Source organism: Vidua macroura, chromosome 9 (genome assembly GCF_024509145.1).
Source record: "Vidua macroura isolate BioBank_ID:100142 chromosome 9, ASM2450914v1, whole genome shotgun sequence".
NCBI classification, from domain to species: Eukaryota; Metazoa; Chordata; class Aves; order Passeriformes; family Viduidae; genus Vidua; species Vidua macroura.
In genome coordinates this window covers 1,946,302-1,967,806 of record NC_071579.1, presented here as the reverse complement: position 1 = coordinate 1,967,806, position 21,505 = coordinate 1,946,302, and the positions used below count along the sequence as shown (strand labels likewise).

Below are 21,505 nucleotides of genomic sequence, written 5' to 3'. Positions count from 1 at the left end.
CAGCTTCATGTCTGCCTTTGCTCATGCAGGTGAGAGGATTCGAGAGCCTGGCATAAGGTGAAGCAGAGGAAAGGGCTGGCACAGGATGGTCCAGCAGGATGGAGACAGAGTCCTATTGCTCCTGACCTGCAACCAGTGCCCATCTTCCCTTCTGAACCTCACTGTTCAGATCCTCTCAGAACCTAAAGCCCCTCTGAAAATCTTCCTGTTGGCTCTTGGGATCTTTTTAAATCTGTGTAAGGATCTGTGGACAGATTTTTTTTGTTGTTGTTGCTGATTGGAAACTTATCAGTATAATTACACAAGCATATGTTTTCTAGGTTGCATCTTAACACTGTTAAACATCAATCTGGTATTTACTATGAGTTATATTAACTGCTAGTGATGAGTATTACACAAATGCTGACAAAATTATTGAACAAGAGACATCTGAAATTTCAGGCTCCCTACATGTGCCACTGTGCAATGCTTTTCTCTATTACTGAACTGAGAAAAGGGACTTCAAGTATCCAGACCCCTTGATGTACTTATGTGGCTAAAGGCACGATAGATTTCATATGTTGCAAAACCTGAGCTTTCATTTAAAAATAATAACTGGGCTCTCCAGGTGGCCAGCCCTGCTCAGTGCCTTCATTCCCCCTTACCTTGACAAACAGGAAACCCCCAATGGCCAACACACCTTTCACAGGCTCTGAACTCAACCTTTATTGTGTGGGTTGGGTTTTTTGGGGGTTTTTGGGGGGTTGTTGTGGTTGGTTTTTTTTGTTTTGTTTTGGTTTGGTTTTTTGTTTTGTTTTGGTTTTGTTTTGTTTTGTTTCCCAAGTCTGCAGACACTGTCTCAAGAGCTTGCAGTTCTCAAGACAGCTTTTGCCATGGACAGAGGGGACATTGCCACAGAGTGTGGTGGCCTCATTCTGCCATCGCCATGGGGCTGTTTTAAGGTTGGGATCATCCTTGATGTGAAATGGGTGGAAATGGAGTTGATGTGTCACCTTCTCTGTACTGGTACCCTAGGAGCAGCTTCGATGGGATCCTGCTTTCCATTGGATCTGAGGGGGAGGGAGGGTAGGGAAGCTGGAAAGGTTTGGTGTCAGGAGGAGCTTGTTAAATTGGGGAAGTGGGGGGAATAATCTTGGTTTTATGAAAAGGAGCTCTAAATGACTCAGGATGCAATAAAAGCTCCATTTCCAGCTGAGTGGATTGGGTTACACTTTGGATTGAGGAGTTTGGGGGAAATAACACTGTGCTTGTCCTTTGGGGGTGTGTGCAGAGATGGGGCACGACCTTCTCCTGGGCCCAGGGGGGAGATGAGATGTGGGGGCTGGAGCTGGTCTCAGGATCCCTTCTGCTCTGTTTGCATGCAGGATGGCACAGTGCAGTCTCTGGTGGCTGCTTACCCAGGAATGTGCCTCTGATGATACAGGACACCTGGGAGCACTAAATAGTGACTTATAAAGGGCCAGATGAAAATCAAGGCTCATTTTGTTCTGGCTGTTTCTCACAAGTGGAAGTTCTCATCTCTCCAGCTCTCTGAAGGGGCTGGGGATCCTTTTCTGTCTTAGCAGTGTGAAACCTTGGGCCACAGAATGGGAAATGAGGAGGGGACTTAGGTCTTTTATGCTGTTGCTCTGAAGCCTCAAATCTCTCTTTTGAAAAATTGTCTCCCTTAGTTACTCTCTGAGGGGGAAAGATGGATTCTTGAGGAAATCTCCTGGGCTGAAGCTGCTCACCAGGGACCTGCTGTGGTGGCAGCTGTGTGGGGCTGCTCTGCTGGGAAGCTTGGGAAAGCTGCTTTTCCCCATGGTGTTTGTGCTTGTGGGATAGAGCAGGTGACTGAGACAAGCACCATCCAGCAGGGCACCTTGCCCACAGGTGATGGGGGTAAGGCTTTGCTGCTCTCATGCACACCTTCCCTGTGGGCCTGCCTTCTTCAGGTGGCCAGAACAACTGGCTTTGAGTGTCCTTGGTCACCCAGAGGGGGAAGGACTGCATGGAGAGGCAGAAAAGGGCAGGGAGGGGTAAGGGAGCAGCCCTCACTGCTTCACATGGTTGGGAAACCCCCTCAGACCAAACAAACCACAAAGGGGGGAAGGTCCAGCACGGCGGTGTCCTTATTGCAGCCCAGGGAAGGAGCATCCAGCTCCTGCTCCCCCTCAGGTGTCCTCAAGATGCACTGAACCCACAGCTTGTTTTGTGCCTGCTGGTCTGCCTTCCCAGCAAAGGGAGTCCTGCAGACAGCTCTCTGCCTGCTTTTCCCTTTTCCACCCAATAATTTGCTTCCAGATTGGACTCACCCGGCAGTGAGGCAGAGGTTGTTGAGGTTTGGGAGGAACAGGAGGTGAGCAGAGGGATGCTGGGGGAGCTCAGCACCCAATGCCCAGCAGCCTGTGCCTTCTTCTGGTTCTGGTTTCAACCCCTGGGTGCTGCTGGGGCTGGGAAGGGATCCTGGGCTGCTCTGCAAGTCTGGGGCATCCCCGTGAGCACAAGCAGGTGCTGTTTGTTCTCAAGGCAGAAATAAAGCTGGTGGATCAAGGGGATTTTACTGCTTTTAAGGAAAAGCTGCTTCCCTGCCTGCACCTTCCTCCCTGGAGAAGCATTGAGGTGCAGAACTGCAGGGGAGCAGCACCTGTTGGCATCCCCTGCCAGCCCCCAGGGCTTGCTGGTTTAATATTTTTTACATCTAATAGGAGCAAAGAAAGGCAAATAGTCCATGAGGAGAGTCCCGCAGCATAAGCTATTGGAATAACAGATGGAAAGATTATATTTTTTGAAACATTCTTGCTGCAGAGCTGCCTCTTTGAAGTGTGTTTGAGGCAAACACACCATGCCAAGAACAGGGGGAGAAGTTATTTGTGTCAGCAGAGCTGGGAGCTCGGGTGTCTCAGATGCTGCAGAGCCCCAGCTCAATGGGCCACTCAGCCTTGCCAGGCAGGGGATGAGGGTCTGGTAGGACGTGACCACTGCAGACAAATCCAGCAGCTGTGCTCAGCTGAGATGGTGAATATGGGCTTTTCCAGAGCTGGTGCTGCCCGAAAGTGGTGCTAATGTCCTGTGCTTGCTCACAGCACTGCCTGACTACATTTGCACTCAGACTTTTTTCTCCCAGATGATGAATGATTCTGGTGAAGGGAGGAGGATTAAAGGTTTATGGGATTTTTCTCAAAAAAAGTGGAAGACTACAGTTTTTCCTTCCACCTGATTCTCTTGTTCTCAGAATGAAAAATTCCATATTCAGTCAATTTAGGGGAAGATCAAGAGGGAGTGTGGCACCCCCAGGGCTCTGCCTGGGGATGTGGCATTAAACACCAGGCTGTGAGGAAGAGGTGAAGGAAATGTTGATGGAGGCAGGTTGCACAGTTAGCAGGGAGAGGTTTACCTTGGAAGAAGCTCCTTTCAAAGTATGCAGGAAGGAATAAAACCAGGTCAGGCAGAGTGACAAAGCTCTCAGCTCTGTTTAAGAGGCCCCTTTGGGTGAATAAACACTGCTGTGATCTGCAGAAGCTTTTCTTGGGCCCAGACTGTGGAGGAAGGTGGCTCTTGGTGCTGGGCTGAAGGGTTTGCTCCTGAGATGCTGGTGGAGGGCTGCAACACACCTGGGTGGTCCTGACCTCAAAGCAGGTGTCTGGGAAAGGCTGGCCTATGAAGGCAGCATCCTCCTGCTTGCAGGTGAGTGCTTGGTGCCTGCTGTCCTGGGCGTGGACAGAAGAGTGGCTGTGTCCTCCTGCAGCAAGTCAGGAGGGAAATGTGTGGGAGAGGGCCAGGGCAGTGCCTTTTCTGGGTCATGCTGAGTGGGCAGGATGTTTGTGCTGGGTGCAGAGAGGCCACATCGCTCTGGCTTGTCCCCAGCTCAGCCTGGCCAAGCTGGGACTCCCCAGAAGTGTTTTTGTGCCCCTGAGCAAGCAGATGTGACTGGCCTTAGAGCTGCCACATGCTATGGAGAACAGGAGATGTGTGAACCCCTAAGGATGCTGTGCCTCCACGGGATTAGCAGGAGAGGCTGCCTTTGTGCTGGAGAGTTTCCTGAGCTGGTCTGGGCTGAACAACATCAGGGAGAGCATATGTGGGTCTTCTCCATCATGCAGCCTCAACACGTTTTGTCTTCGCAGCAGGGAGCAGCCCAAGCTGCTGGGGGCCGTGCTGTGACAGCAGGCTGTGCTGCCATCCCATACCTGTTTGATCTCGTGGTGCAAAGACGTGTGTGTTATGAGCTTGTGATAAAGTTCCTGTGATAAAGCAGCGAAGATGTGACAGCTCCAGCCAGGCCCCAGCCCGTGCTCTGGGATGCAGATGTTGGCACTGCTGGAGGATGGTCCCAGCAAAACTTCACCAGGGACTTGCAGAGGTATTTGGAAATCTGTTTCCTTTCTGATGGGAAGTGAAGTTTGTGGTGCTGTAAGGTGCTGTGTGGCTCTCCCTGAGGGGAATGGGGCTGTGAGAGGTGCCCGTGAGCTGTGCCAGCCCCACATCTTGGGTCCCCCCTGCCCTTCCCAAGGGCGGTCAGAGGAGCATGAGTGTGGATCCTGACAGCCTGGACAGAGAGAGGAAGCCAGATAAACCTCCCCAGGAATTGTTCTGGGGAGTTTTGAGAAGACTGAGAGAAAGAATTAAAACAACCTTGCAGCTGGTGCTTTGAACAGTCATTTTCTCATAGGAGGTTTACCAAAAGGTGTCTTCTTAATTAGCCAGTGGTGACAGGGTGTTGATTAAATGACCAATCAGGTCCACCTGTATCAGAACAGTGTCTAAAAAGGAATGGGTTCTCAATAAAGTCGGTATTAGCCTCCTGAAGAGAGTTAGAGTTATGTGTCACTTGTGCTCCTGACTCCAGGGTGACACGTGAGCAGGTTTCCATTCCTGGCCTGGGCTTGTTAGCAAAGGCTCTGCTACTTCAGCAAAAAGATTTGATTTGGATGAGGCTGCAGGGTGTGTGTTTGCTCAGGGCCTTCCCTTCCAGCTCTGACCCACATTCTCCCTAAGGAATGGGGAAACTGAGGCACGGGGACACCGACATCCCTGCAGTGCCAGTGGGTGTGGAGCAAGGTCACCTGTGTCCTGATCTTGGCCCAGTGCAGGGAGTGGCAGCACACAGCTCTGCTCCAAAGGAGCCCTCGAGTTCCCCTGTGCTCCAGGGAGCTCTCGGGCAGCCGGAGCTGGCCTGATGGCAGTTCCGCTCCTAATAAGTTAATCTGATGGGTTTTGTCATGAGCAAAACAAGAAATCACGTTTTTAATAATAAAAAAAGGGTCCTGCATCTTGTTAACATCTGGAGTTCAATCATTTCTGTGCTCAAAACTGTGGAATGCTTCAGCACAATATAAATCTTGCCACTTGCTGTACATGGGCTCCAGATGGGGAGGGAGAGTTCATGTTCACTTGTAACCCAGATGGGTGCAGGAGGCTCTGCCTGGAGCCTCCAGGGCGTGTGGATCCCCTGCTCCCATGCTGGGTGAGAGGCCTGAACCCCCCACAGACGGGCTTGGCATGGCTGGGTGGTATCTGGAGAGGGGGGATGTCTCCTCACTGCCTAAAAGCTTGTGCCAAAGGCTTCTCAGCACCACGGAGTGATGGAGCCACAGCCAAACACCCCCACGGGGCCAAAGCAAGGGCCAGGCTGGCCATCTCCACTGGCTGATGCACAAACCACTCCTGGGAGCCAGTGGCAAGGCTGGAGCTGTGTCCCCTGACTGCACCCAGTGCCATCAGGCAGGACCACGTTGGGGTGCTGGGATCCTGAGCCCCCATGGGCTTGTGTCCTCTGTGTCCACCTTGTTTTGCACCCAGATCACTGATAAATACACAAAATCCTGGAGCAGACCCGTGGGACGCCTGGCTGTGAGCATAGCATCAGGCTGGAAACAAAGCATTTATCCTTGCTCTGCTCCTTTGCCAGGCTCTAACCAGTTCCTTCCCTTTTACACAACAGCTAATTTCCTTAATAATCCCTAGAGGCAGGGTTTTCTGAAAATCTGAGTGTACCCATCACACCAGGAACAATTTAATGAAAGCAAGAGAATTCATTCTCTCTGGAAGTTCAGTTTTCACTAAAAAGACACGTAAATTGTACTTTTTTTTGTTTAAAACCAAGATTTTTTGCAGCTTGAGACCAAAATTCTATCTTATTTTTCTAAGTTTTTTGACAATTCAGACAAGTCAGGCAAATCTCCACAAAAATATTTTCTGTGCTTTAAAAAAAAAAAAAAAAAATCTGCTTTTGTCTGAAGAATGACCTGCTATGAACTGTTTGGATGGAAATTTTTCAAGCAGCTGTAGTCAGGGTATTGATGTGAGAAAGGCAGTAGTCAAGCTGTAGGCAAGAGTAGGAAATATGTGCACAGAGAGTTGGGGAAGGTCTGTGCTGCTTGTGGGTCTGTTGGTGGTGTAGGTGAGGCACAGCAGTTGGGCTTTTTCAAATTTTTAGAAGTTTTGGGGATGTCTAGGGTGGAGACACCACAACCAGGCTGGAGCTTGGGTTTTCTGGGATAACATGAAGGTTTACAAGCACTGATGCACAACCTGTGTGTCTGAATCTCTTCAGGAAAGCCACTAAGAATGTTTTCGTTGGATTTTTTTTTTTTTTTTTTAAGGCACGTGTGCACTTCAAGACCCTGCCTACAAAAGTAAGCTCTTAATTTCCATTAAAAACAGTTTGCCTAAATACCTTCTGAGGCTCTGGGTTTGCCAGCTGGTATCTAGGTCTTATCTGGCCCTTTAGGCATTTAGATATCTTTAATTACCTGGCTCTCAGGGACTTCAGCAGAGAGTAGGGATGTGCCTGCTGGCTTTGCTAAGCAGAGATGCTTGCATCAGTGTTCTCAGTGTGGCTCTGATGGATGACCTACTGCTCTGACAACCCCCTTCCCCAGTTTCCATCTTGGCCTTATTTATGGGGAAATCAAGTTCAGGCATATGAAAAGCATTTTTCTTTTTTTATCAGTTTGGCTGGAAAACTCAATCTGCTCCAGGGTGAAGTCAGTGCTGCTCATAGGCAGCTCTTGGTCAAGAGGAGAGCAGTGATTGGGAGGGTCTCGAGGGTGGCTTGCTGCAGGGAATCACAGAATTTCCTCTGTTGGAAGGCTCCCATGAGCATCATCAGGTTCAACTCCCTGCTTCTTGCAGGACTACCCAAAGCTACTGTGCTCCATCCTGCTGGGTGGGACCTGCTGGGTTTGTTGGGTGACCTGGAGAGAGTTTTGGGATCTGCACGAGCTGAGATCACCTGTGGGTTTTTAAGCAATGTGTTTCCCTGTGTCAGGCTAAGTCTGCAGAGGGAGATTTTGGGATCTGCTTTGAAACATGGAGCTGTTCTTAAGGAGGAGAGGTGATTATTGGCGTGGATTTATGCTGGGTGATGGTAAGGAGAGCGTGTGCATGTCCCTGCCTCAAGTGGAGGGAGGATCTGGAGGTGCATGAGGAGGCAGGTGCTGGTTGCCAACACAGCCAGACTAATATGTTAACCTTTGAAACTCCTTTTTCCACCCAAGAAGGTTTGACTTGCCACAAAATGAATGCTTCTACATAAAAATGTCAGGCCTCTTTTCAAAAAGGAGTTTCAGTTCAGTTTTAACTGAAAAACCCAAAAGAACCGAACAGAAAATTAGAAGATTTGGATTGTTAAACATTGGATTCCCTGAATTTTTTTTTTTTTTTTTTTTTTTTTTTTTTTTTTTTTTTAATCAGGCTGGATTGTTTTGGTTCCCAGATTTGGGTTTTTTTTTTCCCTTGGGAAACCATCTACCCTTGATTTGACAGAGAAAGAAAGAGACAGGCAAAATAAATCCATGGCAATCTCTGCCAAGCTGATTGATGGAGAGTGAATATTCCTTCCTGACCTTAAAGTCAGAAATCCAGTAGCCCCAGATACTAGCAGAATGCTCACCCAGCCCCTGGGGTGGTTTTCCAGCACCCCAGGACTCCCACCAAACCCCTTTAACTATCTTAGCTGGGAGAGAACTGAGAGAAGATGGATTGGAAATCATCTCCCTTGGATCAAAGCCACTTGAGGCTTAAGAAGCAGGCGTGAAAGTTTTATCTCTGGCTGCCCCAGGGTGGGTTTGTTGTTGTTGACCACACTGTGGCTCTTCCATGCTCTGATAACCCAGTGAGGAGGAAGGGTCCAGCTCCTTCCTCAGCTCCTGTAACAGAGATGCAAAAGGCAACTCCCTCAGTTTGCTTTTCCCCCTGTCTATGGTTGAATATCTGTAGCTGTTGTTTGCTAAACAAGAGCGCCGGTGGCAGAGGAATTAGAAGAAATCCCTTCTTAATTGGAAACAGTGAGTCTGTGTATTTTTTCAGTTGTCTATTTTGGGCCTTGTAAAATTAAAGTTATTAACTGTAATGCAGCGGTTTCCAGATTCCCACAGCCCTTTACAATAGTGGGGAAATTCATCCCAGGTCACTGGGAGCCTTTAATGAATACATTAAGGCTTATTATTAAAATAAAGTACTTGCAGCTTTATGGGAGACATCTGGCAAGGCTGCTTGTCTCTCTGAAGGCTCCCTGAGTGTCCTCTCCCGGCATGCACCACATCAGGCCCGGCTTTCAGGGGCTGCTCCCTGCATGAGGATTCCCACAGGAGGCTCTGGGAGACACTCAGAGCCTTTGCTGGATGTGATGGAGAGCAGTGGTGCCAGAGCCGCCCCTCTGGCGGCTCCACGGATGTTCCTGGAGCCGAGCTGGCGCTGCAGGTACCGGTGAGAGCCCTGCTGGGATGCTCCTGCTCAGAGAGAGGATGCACCGGCCTAAAGCTGCCTCATTCACCGGTGGGATGGGCAGGCAGAGCTGAGCTGGGCTAACCCTGGGCAGGAGGAGGAGAGGCTGGGCAGAGCCAGCTGGCCTGGGTGCAGGCTCCAGTTCAGAGCCAGCTGCTGGCCAGCTGTGCTCGCCCAAAGCAGCGCACTACCACTGATAAGCGGCTTCGTATCACATCTCGTGGCTGCACCCACAGAACCATGCACAGCCACATCACACAACAACTCCTCGGTGTTGCACGAAAGGCTGGGAGCCAAATCCTTGGGGTTTAGGGCCAGCAAGTTGCCCTGGGCTGGCACAGCTGGCAGCAGGTACCTGGCAGCCAGGGTGCTCGCGTGCCGAGGAGAGAGGAGAGCAAAGCCGGCTGTGAAGGGTCTGGAATGGCTGGGATCTTATCGCTGCTTTATCTCCATCCAGCCTTGATCCCAGCACAAAGCGGGGCCACGTGGCAGTAATTGTGTTAGGAAAACAAACTAATCTCCGAAGGGACAGAGAGCAGCTGTCGGGCTATCGGTGCTATCAGGGAAATGGATGTGGCCTGCCAGCTCCCATCACTGCTCTGCTGGAGCAGGGGCCAGCCAGGGGATGGAGGGGGCAGAAAGGGAAGGAAAATAAGCTTGGGCTGCCAGGCCAGACTGAAGGAGTGTTTGTGGTGGCATTGGCCAAGAAGCTCTTTGCTTGCCAGAATGTTTGAGATGTGGTCTGGCAGGTCAGGTGTGGCAGTGAGGAGAGCCAGGTTAACCCTGGCAGATCCCTTATCACCGTCTGCTCAGTGTCTCCTCTGTGCTCCTTGTCTAATTTAGCAGCACGTTTGAAGAGCTTTCTCTTAATGTGCTCCCCCCAAGGATGGCTCTGTGCCCCAGGCACCGCAAAATCTGCTGCTGATGCAGCTTGCCCATTCCAGGGTTGGGCTTGCCCTCCCTTGCTACCCTACTCCCCTTTTTAGCCCAGCCTGGTGACTCCAGAAAGGGTGCAGGGGCCAGACCCCAAGAGTGGACTGGGGAGATAGAAGAGGTTCCTGAAGATGCACATGGAGATCAGGCTGCAGCAGAAGGAGCATTCCTCTGCAAGATCTCCCCAAATTTGCAAGGAAGCGGGACCATGCAATGGTCAGGCTGGTTTTGAGCTGGTTCTCTCTCCTGTGAAACCACTGGCAGGAAATTATTACAAAGATCCTCCAACTGTTGTGCTTGACCCTCCCCACACCTCTCCTCTGTGCCTGGGTCTCTAGCCCACGAGTTCAGCCATTGCCATGCAGGGAAACACGGGATCTTCCCCCAAATTCTCAGTGTGAGCATCTTTGGGTGCTGGAAGGTGGGGAGGAAAGCAAATGGCAGAGGCAGGGCAGCCCCACAGGGCTCACTTGTGCCCCTGTTCCCAAAAGGCTGAATCAATCCCCTGGCTCTGGATAACCCCAAACCTGGGGAAGGTTAAAATCTAGCTCTGAAGTGTCTGGCTCTGACCCAACACAAACGTTGTTGTTTCTGGATTATATGTTTAAGAGAAAAGAAAATCCCATCATGAAGTAATGCCAACAAGATACACAATTGTGTCTTGTATTTCGTTTGTCCTCCATACTCTGCTAAGGCTCCAATTGAGATGGACTTGAAAAATAAAAATAAAACAGAATTGCACAGCTCCCAAAAGTGTTCCTGAAAATAAATTTTTGCCAGGTTCCTCCCCAGCAGTTAATTAAGGCCTCTATTAAATGCTGACAGGAGCTTGATAGTGTTATATGTTACAGCAGGCTCTGTTCATGGTGTTATAATTATGGCAGTAAAACAGTTTCCATTATAGTCCTCCTTTTCATAAGTTCATAACTTCTGAAAACATTTACTTTTCACATGAAATTTTTGCATGCCTGGCCTTAACCAGGTGAGATTTTTTTTTTAACTTTGAGGAAAAAAAAAAATCCATGTAGCTTTTTTTGAGTTATGGGGGAGAAAATATGAGTTTTTTTCAACTGGAATATAGGTGAGGGGGAAAAGGTAATGGCATATTTTTTCTAAAGAGATGGATAGCAAAAGCCTGTGATACCTGATGCTTGCTTTGGAAATGGATAGGCTGGGCTTTGCAGAGTGCCTGGGGCATTTCCCATTAAAAAAAAAAAATCCTATCCCTGATTTAAAAGCCTTGGTGAAGCCAATGGTAGAGCCTCAAGGGAATCCACTTGTCACCCATTAGACGTGACTCTTGGTTGCAGGTTAAAAATAGAGGTTGGTAATTAATAACACTTCCCTTCTGGCAACATTTTTGAGGTACTGACAGTATTTCTCATCTCTCATGGGGACGAGGAGTCAGTTCTGAAAAATTTTGTGAACTAGAAAACCAAAGGGTAAGATCTTTTAAGGTCAATGAAAATATTTTTCTTTGATAATTTCAAGCTTCCTGTTTTGATAGGATTTTTTTTCCTATAACAGCTTAATTCTGAAGAGAGAAGACCTTTTCAACTAAAGCCCTGGGATGTGTCACTGGAGGAAGTACAAAAGCCAAACATTTGGACAATTTGGACAAGGGTTTGAGCTTTTTTTCCCAGTTGAAACAACTGTCCAAACCACTCTTGCCTGCAAAAAGTAAAATGGGCATTTTCCCACTGTTCCCCTTCCCAGGCCCATTGCACAGGGAGTTTCCCAGCTGGCCTAGTGAATGGTGGGCAAATGCAGGGATGGGGCAAATGGGATGGAGCCACAGTTGCAGGAGCAGCTTGAACCACTGTGAGATCCACTGGACTCTTGATTTGAATTGTGGCTCCAGGATTTTGTCTTCCTTCCCACCATCATGGTCCCTCAGCAGGGACTTCAAAGGCACCAGGAGTCCCTCGGGACACTGAAGACACAGATGAGCTTCTGCTGCAGCCTTCAAAAGCATTTAGGATGATTAAAAGTCTGCCTCCTGATGGGGCCTTTAATCATATGGAAAGTGGGATTTAGGTTCTTAGATTATTTCTCTGCTTTTGAAATTTGCTTTTTTGGGACTGGTGGTTCTTAGTGGCCAGTGAAGGAAGGACAGCTGGGGGTGACATCAGGTGGGAGTATGGCTGGAAAGCAATGTTTTGTCCTTTGGTGCACTGACATGCAGTTTTTCAGGCAGAGCCAAGAGAAAGTTGTCCTGGTGGAGGACGGAGAGGATGAATGGAGGCACAGACCTGTCCCTGAGGGCTGGCAAATGTGCTTTGGCACCAGGAATGAGGGATAAAGCAGGAGTCGATTGGCTGCCCCCAACCCTCCTGGGCTTCAAAAGTGGCTCAAGGAGCACTAAACACAGCAGTGACATTCTTTACCTCCTCTCTAAAACTCGGCCCTGACCGCTACGCTCGGTTCTGTATTTATGTACAGCTTCACATTCCCGGGTGATGGCTGCGGGGAGTTCCCAAAGGCTGGCCGGGATTCCCGCAGCTCCTCTCCCAGCCCGCAGAAGAGAGGCCAGCTCGGGATGTGTGTGTGGCACAGAGGTGGCTCTGCGGGCTGTGCTGGCTGTCCCCTGCGCGGTGCCCCTGCCTGGGGCTGCGGAGGGACCGCTGCCCCCACGGTGTGCTCTGCACAGCCCCTGGCCGGCCTGGCTGCTTTCTTTGGCCTGCTGGGAGCTCGCTTGGCTCTGGCCAAAAGCTGTCTTGACACTGATGTAATCGAAATCCAAATATCGCTGAGGGAAGCTTATCTGCAAACATGCCCAGCCCTGCAGCCAGCAGCCCCAGGCCGATCCCGCCGCCTGAGGCAGCGCCAGCGGGGTTGCGCGCTGGTGTGAAGTCAGCTCCGAATGATGGTGTGTAGGCACGCAGCTGAGACCTGGGGAGGAGATTAGAGCTGGAAAAAGCTGCCTGAACTGCCAGACCCAAGGGTCTTTAATGACCTGGACCCTTTGTCTTTAGGTTTTGCTCCCTCGGGCTTCCCCAGAGGCTTTTCCTGTGAAGGAAGAGGGATGTGTGCACCAAGTGCTACCCAAATACCCTCTCTGGAGCAACTCCAAGGAGACCCGAAGGCACAGGCAATGGAAATCTTGGTCTAGGTAGCAGATCCAATGCATGCCCTTGCTAAAGACCGGAGCCAAGGAGGGATGTAGGCTGCTAGGGAGGATTCAGGCCAAATGTACAAAACAGCAACAAAAGAGAAAATTTCTCCATTGATTGGAGAAAAAAAACCCTTAAACACTCAAAACCGTTGCTCATGGTATTGAGTTGGACAGAAATGGAACGAGGAGAAGGGTGTCAGAAGGTAGGAAATTACACCAGTGCTGCTCCTGTTGAGGGAGAGGCTTGCTCCAGACAGTGAAATTTTCAGAAGATTTGTGAATGCTACAAATACCTTTGGGTGAACAACACCGCAGGTGTGGGATGGTGGAAAGGAGCTCCAAAAGGAAGAATTCATATGTCAGGATGATTCAGTCAGAAGGTTCTGGTGTCTGTGCACAGGCAGCAGTGACTCCTTGGCAATAGAGCATGGCTGCTGTGACCTTTAGAGCCAAGGGTTGCACCCGACCTGAGGTTTTCAGCTAGCTGCTACAGACCAGCTTTCTTCAAGTGTGAATCCTCTCCTCCTCTATGCCTCCATGCCATCCACTGGTGTCAGACACAACGGCACGCTGTGTCTGTAGGAAGCAGACTCTGGCTTTTGGGCTGCTGGCAGTGGCCTTGGTGCCAATTTTCATCTTCTGACCCCACATTTCCAACAGGAGTGGAAGAAACTTGAATAAGAGCTGTTCTTGGTGGGTCCGTGTCACTTGATGTCGGTGCATTCGGACAGAGTTTGTCACTGAGAGCTTGCCCTGTGGCATCAGGCTGGGTGTGCCTTGGGTCTGTGCTGGTGCTGGGTTCAGACTCCCCCGCTCTCCCCACTCACCTGCTCCCTCCACCCCAAGCGTTTCTCCAGACTGCACCAATAATCGAATGTGCAGAGGCAGCAGGGCACGGATCTGTCTGAGCCTCGCTCGCCTTCAGTACCCCGGGAGGGAAGAGAAGAAGTGGGGGCGGGGGAAGGCTTTTATCCCCTTTTAGAAAGCAGGAACATGGGATGTGCATTAGGCTTTCTTCTTCAGGGAGCATGGCTGCGTTTCGCCTCTCACAGCTGTCCCTCCCCGCGCATTCCTGCACAAACCCCTTTTGTTCGCTGCCCTCAGCCAATACACAGGCAGCAACAGCAGCCCAGATGTTCCCTATCAAACTCAGAGCCATGCCAACAAACTTTGGCACACATGAAAGTGCGCTGAGGAATGGGCCTCCGCAAATACCATTTCTTTTTCTCCCCCCCTTCCCACCCTTCCATTCCTGTAAGTATTTTTCAAACGCTAATGGCTTCCACGCCGCGACAGCCGGGCTGCGGGGGTGTCTGGCAAATTCGTGCCGCAGGTACTCCCGGCGCCTCGGCAGGGCTGGGCTGGCCTTGAGCCCCGGCCCTCGTGTTTTCCCCGCTGCCTTGCCAAGGCCAGGCCATGCTCCCATGGGCGACGCTGTTTGCAGGCAGTGACCTGCAGGCGATGCTTTGAGGGGATTTGCTGTGAATCTGTTTTCTCCCAGCACAGTCCGGGCTGGCTTGTGATGACCTAGAAATGCATAATTAAAGTTGCTCTGGGGGCTGAGTGGCCCCTTCAAGCTTGGCTTTGCCACAATCCCAGCGCTCGGTGGGCGTGTGGAAGTGAGTTGTGTTTTTGGCTGGGGTGAGATGAAGTTTTTCATCTCTTTCTCAACATCTCTGCAGGCAATTCCTGCTGCTGCCATTCAGCTGTGAGCCCTGGGTCATGATGCAGATGGGGCCACTGCACATCCCAGGAGCTCTGTTGGCACCACAGGCTGACAGAGATGACCTGGAGGACCAGGAGCTGAGGGACAGCGTGGCCAGGACTCAGCTCTACAAACCAGAACCGACCTGGCTTTGGCCATGAGCAGATGGGAGAGCACATGAATGAAAACCTTCCTCTATGCAGAAGATAGAGAACTACTTATGCTGAGTAAAACAATCTTGAGGCTCTGCACGGACATGCTTTGATGATGGAAGAGCTCCCTGTTGCACCCTGATGTGTAAATGTGGTTAAAAGTTGCTGCAGCTGCCACCCCTCTCTGCTCCTGTGCGGGCTCAGCTCTGGCCCTCACTGCAGGTCTCAAATGGCAGAGCCCCGTCCCACCTCTCTGGCTCCACCACGCAACTCCACGGGGTCAGCGCCAGGTTTGGTGCCAACCACCCCACCCGTGGAGAGATGGGCTTGGGCAGGAGACAGCAAATGCTACCCCTCACTCACTGGAGCAAGCAAAGGCCATTTCTGGCAGAAGAACCATTCTCATCTAATTTTAAACAAGAGAAACCCATTTGTTTCAGCACCAGGGCTCTTCAAAGACAGCTTGAACTACTTTTTAACCCCTCCACTATAATGGTAGTGATGCATTTTTTTTCGATCCTCTCTCACACTGTAAAGATTGAAGCATTTTTGCTCAAATTTAAATTAAAAAAAAAAAAATCTCATCTGGATGAAAACCAGAGCTTGCAAAGTTTCCATGAAGGGTGGTGAGCCTCTCTCCCCAGCAGTGGGCTTATCTGAGATCATCTACTTGAGGAGTGTGCCAAGATTTCCATCCTGGAAAAAGACCCTTCTCTGAGGGTTTTGCATAAGAAGGGGTGGAAGGATTCACTGCACAGTGAATTTGGTTAAGAGAGGAGGACGCACTCAGGGTCCCAGGGGAGAGAGAACAGCTCCATTCCAGCCTGGAGCTGAACAGAGATGAAGCAATGACTGCAGAGAGGTTCAGAGGAACCACCAGATGTGCAGGCCATAGCCAGGGCTGGGGAAGGGGGAGAAAAGGAGTTTGCACAGTTCAGGGGCAGGACTCAGCTCTGGCTACAAGGACATGCTCTGGCAGCAACTCCAACTGCTGTGGAGAGGCCTGACTGGGTGAACTGGGTTGGGTGAGGGCAGGGGCCAATTCCAGAGACATCCTTCCCCCCAGGCTTGTGCCTCTTGCAGTGGTGACAGTGATTCTCAAAAGGCAGTGTCAGCTGCACCCTCTGTATCCTTGTCCTGGCTGTGGACCTCAGAAAATAAATGTAACCTTTGAGAAAAGGTTAAGATAAAGAGGTGGTGGAAGAGAAATGGTCTGAGCTGATGAAAACCCCATCTCAGAGGAAAATTGTGGTTATTTTTCTACAAAGGATTTGTAGGTACTATTTCTAGAAAGTAGGAGAAATGGGGCTCTGGTCAATTTCTCTGGTTCCCTTTATTAAGGAGGGAAGGCAACACACTGAAATTGCCATTAAAATAGTAGTAAGAATAATAAGAAGAACCATAGGCCCTAAATTCTCCTATTTAAAAATAAAATAAAATATAAAATCAAGAGGTAGTTGCCATTTCACATGTGGTCTGGTTTAAATCCTGGGAGCAAGGTGGCCCCTGAGATCTAACCTGTTGGAGTAGAGCCCTGCTGTGTTCAAAGGTGAGGGTGAGCCCTTGAATTTGCTTTCAGACTTGGGCTGGGGCTGCTGAGGTTTTCTCTGAGGTTTTCTGAAGCCCTGAGCAAGTTGGGGAAGATCTCTTTTCATGACCAAACAGTCTGTGGGAAAAATCCATCAGTAGATTTGCATGGAGGGAACAGTTTGGGATGTGAGGCAGATGCTTGCTGGATTGTTTTGTGGCTTACACAGAAAGTCTGCAATTTTTGGGGCTTCATATAAAACCTGCAGGACGAAGGTCTCCTCAAATGAGGATTTCCCCCCCAAAATGAGGCTGATTTCAGCAGTTGATCTTCATTTAACACTCCCAAACCAGATGAAAAATTGCAGACTGAATGTGACCACATGTACTTAGGAGGGGTTTCTAGTTGCTGGTGCACAGGTGTTGCTCCAGGCAGAACACAGATGTGCCCTGATGTACAATGCTAAATAAATAATGCTGCTTTTCTGAGCTGGACAGTCCATGCTGGACTCAAAGCTGCCTTGTTCTCAGAACTCAGGATATCTGCTTGTCCTCCCCAGCTCATCTTCAGTTTCTCTGTTGATGAGCACATTGCTACACTGAGCATGTGGGCAGGGATTACAGAGCCTTTTCTCCTGCTAGGAGAGGGGTCTGGAAACAATTACAAGCTGCTCATGCTTAATCACTGGGGTAAATCTTAAATGCCTGTCTTAATATTTTGCAGGACTGAAGATGGCATCTGAATTTTTGCGGTGTGCAGGTTACCCAGCAGAGCACACAGACTTTGACAGTTCTATTCTGTGCATGTTATGGGGGTCTTGAGAACCCCTCAGCTTCTTGAAATTCAGGTACAATTTCAAAGAAAACTAAAATGCAAAAGGGAAAAAAAAAAAAAACCCTGAAGTTTGCCTGATATTTGTGCAAATTGTCAGCTCAGTCATGTTCTTATGAACCTTTGCTGAACCTGACCATTTGTACCTTGAACTGCACAAGAAGAGAGTATTAAATGAGTTGAAAAAGAAAACATTAAGTCCCCTGTGAAAATGAAGGCAACCAAAATAACTCACAAATCTGGGCTGAAGTCAGTCAATGACAAGACAAAACAATAGAAGTCTTCCTTTACTTCCTTAAATATTGAAATGTTTCACTTCAGCATTTTTGGGCTGAAGCAGTTTGCTTTCTTGAACACTATTTAGTTTGACGTTTTCTTTTTTATTTTCATTTTCAATAGACCTAAATTTAAAAGGAAAATGGTTGTGGTTTTTTACATTGACTTTTTTAAAAGATGGAATAGTCTCCAAGCAAACCAGAAGATTTTGTTACTGGTCAAGCAAAATGTTTTTGGTTGACCCAAAATGAATCGAGCTCTCCTCATTACATTAAGTCTTTCCTCTTAGTTCAGCTCCAAAACCAGAATCTTCCACCACTAGAAGAAACCAACCATCCTTGTTTTCACTTTCCTGCTGCAGCAGTCAGGGATCTAATTTTGGTTGCTCCTGTTTCAATCTTTATTCCCCTCTCCATGTATTGCAGGCTGAGCTCTGTGATATCAGAGTTTGCAGCCAGGGTGTGGTACAGATCTCTCTCCAACTATCTCGGATACCTCACCAAAGAGCTGCTAAGCCTCCCTGGCCAGCAGCCTGCTTGTCTGCAGGCTTTATAGATCCACTTCAAACCCTGCCAGTGACACCAACACTTGGAAATCCTCATTAGTTCGTGGCCCTGGTAAGCCTGTGGGTGTCAGCTGGTGTGTAGTCATGGCATTGTTCAAAAACTAAAGTAAACACTCTCTTCCGCAGAAAATGCTGGGGAAAAAAAAAGAAAAAAAAAAGCTTCTACACAAATATTGTGAAAGGCAGCAGCCAACTGATGGGGCAACTTTCCAATGCCATGGAAAGGAGTTACCCACTGAAGCCTTGGTGAGATCCAAGCACAGCAATCCTTTGAAAACCTCCTCACAGATCCAGCTTTGGCAAAGAGCAGTTCACTGAGAGCATCTATAAACACGTGGGGTTTTATATCTTCTTTTTGTGTGCTTGTTACAGAGACAAAGCATGGACATTTTGTGAACTTTATTGCAGGAAAGATACAATGTTTCATCTTAAAGACTTCCAAATTGTAGCAGGTGTTATCTGCAGGGTGGCCAAGGCTGCAGGTGGAGGCAGGAGCTGGGGGGGCACAGCCCCTGCAGACATGGGCAGAGTTTGCTCAGGGTGACACTGGAGGGCTGCACATACAGTTTGCTGGGCTGTCTCTGAGCAGTGCTGAGCATATCCTGGCTGACCTGGGCCCCCCTCACCTCTCCTTGTGGCTGCAAGGCAGTACCAGGCAGCTGAGGGATGGAGAGGTCCTAACCCTGCACATCTCTGTCTGGTGCAGCTTAAGTATTTGCAGGATGGGGAGGGGAAGCAAACTAATGCATGTCCTGAGGTGCCTGCAGCTTGCTGGTCTTCAAATGGGTTCCTTGGTTCTTCTGCCTTGTATTTCTTCTTTGTATTTGTGTTGTAGATACCTCCAGAGACTCTGAGTGAGGTTGTAGATACCTCCAGAGACTCTGAGTGAGGTTGTAGATACCTCCAGAGACTCTGAACAAGGCTTCACAGAGAGTGTCTTGCTGCAAGGACACAGGAAAAGTGAGGGCTTGTTTTGCAAACAGGTGAGGTGTTGTCACACGTCCTCCTTTGGCACTGAACACATGGTGTCCCTTCAGCCACGTGTGCTGAAGGAGAGCCAAAGTAGCCTGCACTGACTGAGACACAAACAGCAGCACTTGTGGGGCTCTTTGTGGGAATGCAGCGGGATGGGAGCAGCAGCCCCCACCACTCTCTGAGGGTCAGCAGCGTTTCCCCTGCAGAAGGGAGCTGTCTAAGCCCAACGTGTTGTGTTGCAGAGCTGGGAGAGGTGAGAGGACAACATCCTGCTTGTGCAGCTGGAAGGAGAGACGTGAACTGGCCAACACACGCCGGGCTCGGCTGTCACGTCGGGGCTAACTGGCACGTGACGGTAATAAAGTGATTTTCACATCACATAATACCCTGCTGCAAATACATCTTACAAGCACTGCTGGCTCTTGGGTTTGGCAGCCATCTGTCCTCCTGTCTTGCCTTGAAAACACAAGAATTTCCCACGTAGACTCACTCTTTCAGAGGTGAAACTTCTTTTTTTTCACAGGCTTTTGCAGGAGCTGCATGGCTGACTGGCACCCAAAGTGATCCAGCTGTTGGTGCCAATGGGGAGGGTGATGGGGCTGTGACAGCAGTGGGAAGAGCTGGGAATGGTGTGGGAAGCACCACAGTCACAGGAACAAGGCTGGCAGAGGTGTCAGGAGCTGGCCAGCACTCAGACCATAAATGATGCAGAAAGCAATGTCCAAAGTTGCAGGAGCAGCCTGAACCCTGAGTCTGTGGGTCCCCATCTCCTGTGGAACCTGCGTAGAGATCCACACACCTGAAATCTCCAAAACCTGCATCTCGCTCTCCCAGGGCTTTACTGACCTTGCCCATACGATGTTTATTTTTAAAAATACCGGAATGGAGATTCTGTGGTTGCCTTCAGTCAATTCTCTCCATGTTTTACTGCCCTGACTCCTCTAGTCTGTGTCTTGCTTTCTTCTTCACCTCTATCCTCCACAGGCCCTGAAAACACATCACCCTGTATCTTTACAGCTGTGCTTTATAGATTTAAAGACGATTATCATGTCCTCTCCCCCACACTTCTCTCGCATCCAGACTAAACAAGCACAGTTCATTCTCTGAAGCGTGTAACAACAATAAGTTTGTTTGATGAATACTCAATTTGTTTAGCACAGCGGTTCTAATCACTCAAGTTTTGCCAAAGATAACAAACCTTCGGCAAATTTCTCTTCAAATCTTTAGTTTTATCAACTGTTTTGACAGCTAGATTATCATTTTTACACAAAGGGTTAGAATGAAAGCAATTGCTTTCTAGTTTTTCTGTATAAAGATTTGAATTACGACTTTTACATTAGGCAATGCAATTAAATGCATTCTAGAACTGTCATGAAATATTAAACTTGGGGTTATAAAAAGTATTCTTTTAATGATTCGTAGTATCTTTTAAAAGGAATTAGCTGCAAAAGTATTTCTTAAACTATATAAAGTATATATCAGTAATTGCTCATTTCCACTCTTCAGCTCCAGTTGTGCCGGCCAAAATGGTAAGTTTATAATCTTCAGAATATTTCTGGTAGTAATGAATTTTATTTTGTTTTACCAGCTTTTTTAATGGCTCTTTTAATTAGCCATTTTAATAATCCTGTTTAGGTTTTCTTTTACACAAATATTTTAAGATGAGGAATTATTACACAATATGTTTGTCCGTATGGAAATTTTATCTTAAGTACTCACAGTAAAGAAAGAAAGACTCAAAAAACGTCAGTAGGAATTTATTTTCTTAAACATTTATATTGCATGCTGACCTTCCTTCCAGTTCAGATTTCAGGTTTTGAAAGCTGAACTTATCTTAAGGTAAAAGCTCAAAAGTTGAAATGTGAAAGCACGGGGTGGGGGCCTGAAAAGCTGAGAAGTTTTCAGGCTCAGTTTCAAAGCAAACACATCACTGTAATGAGCAGTGTCCTGCAAAAACACCCAGCTCTGCACGGGATGCAGAGAGGAGCAGGTTCAGCCCTGCAATGCTGTGGAGTCCCTGTGGGACCATCTCCCCGCAGTTTGGCTGCTGACAACCCAGAGTACCCTTGGGAAGTTTGCCTTTTCCCCAGAAAATGTGTACAGATCCACAAATCAGAAGATTTGTTGAAAACCTTTGGTTTTATCTTGTTTAAAAAACAGGGAGGTTTATGTCACTTTTTCCCACTCAGTAGCTCTTTAGATAAGTGGATTTTGGTTTTCCTCTATGAAATTCTTAAAAACCAAAAGTTTGCCTTGGTCCCAGAAATGACAGTGCTGATTTAATCCCACTTACCAGGCAGTTATAGGAACATAAACTGAGGAGAAGGAATAATGCTGTACTTTTAATTCAGTCTTCTGCTAAGAAAGCCTGTTCACCTCAGGCTTTGAAGCCTGAGACAGTCCAGCAGAAAATCAACAAAATACATTTTCAAGGATCTCAAAAGTGATTTTGAAGGACAAATGAAATCCTGAGTTATTATCAAAACAAAAGACTTGCTCCTTGCTCACATAGTGCCATAGCTTATCTGGACATGGTGGTTCTTCCTAAGCCAGCCTGTGTTATGATCTGGTAAAGGATGGGGTAGTATTGATGTGGATACAGTTTGATAGATCTTTTTTTTTTTTTTTTTTTTTTTTTTTTCATTAGAAAAAGGGCTAAATTGATTTAGGAATTTTTGGCCCTCTTATTTTCAGGATGCTATTTCCCTAGGTCACT

The 21,505-nt window shown here is 48.4% G+C and overlaps 1 long non-coding RNA gene across 2 annotated transcripts; it reads left to right on the top strand.

The window, feature by feature from the left end:
* Positions 1-17,379: 17,379 nt before the first annotated feature.
* LOC128811279 (uncharacterized) lies at positions 17,380-19,676 on the top strand. 2 transcript variants are annotated; one of them, XR_008438287.1, is made up of 5 exons: positions 17,380-17,866; positions 17,941-18,148; positions 18,650-18,797; positions 19,032-19,144; positions 19,313-19,676. It is a non-coding gene; the product is annotated as an uncharacterized LOC128811279 (long non-coding RNA). The 2 variants fall into 2 exon arrangements; XR_008438288.1 differs by lacking the exon at positions 19,313-19,676 and having other exon boundaries at positions 17,381-17,866; positions 18,681-18,797; positions 19,032-19,283.
* The last annotated feature ends 1,829 nt before the right edge of the window (positions 19,677-21,505 follow it).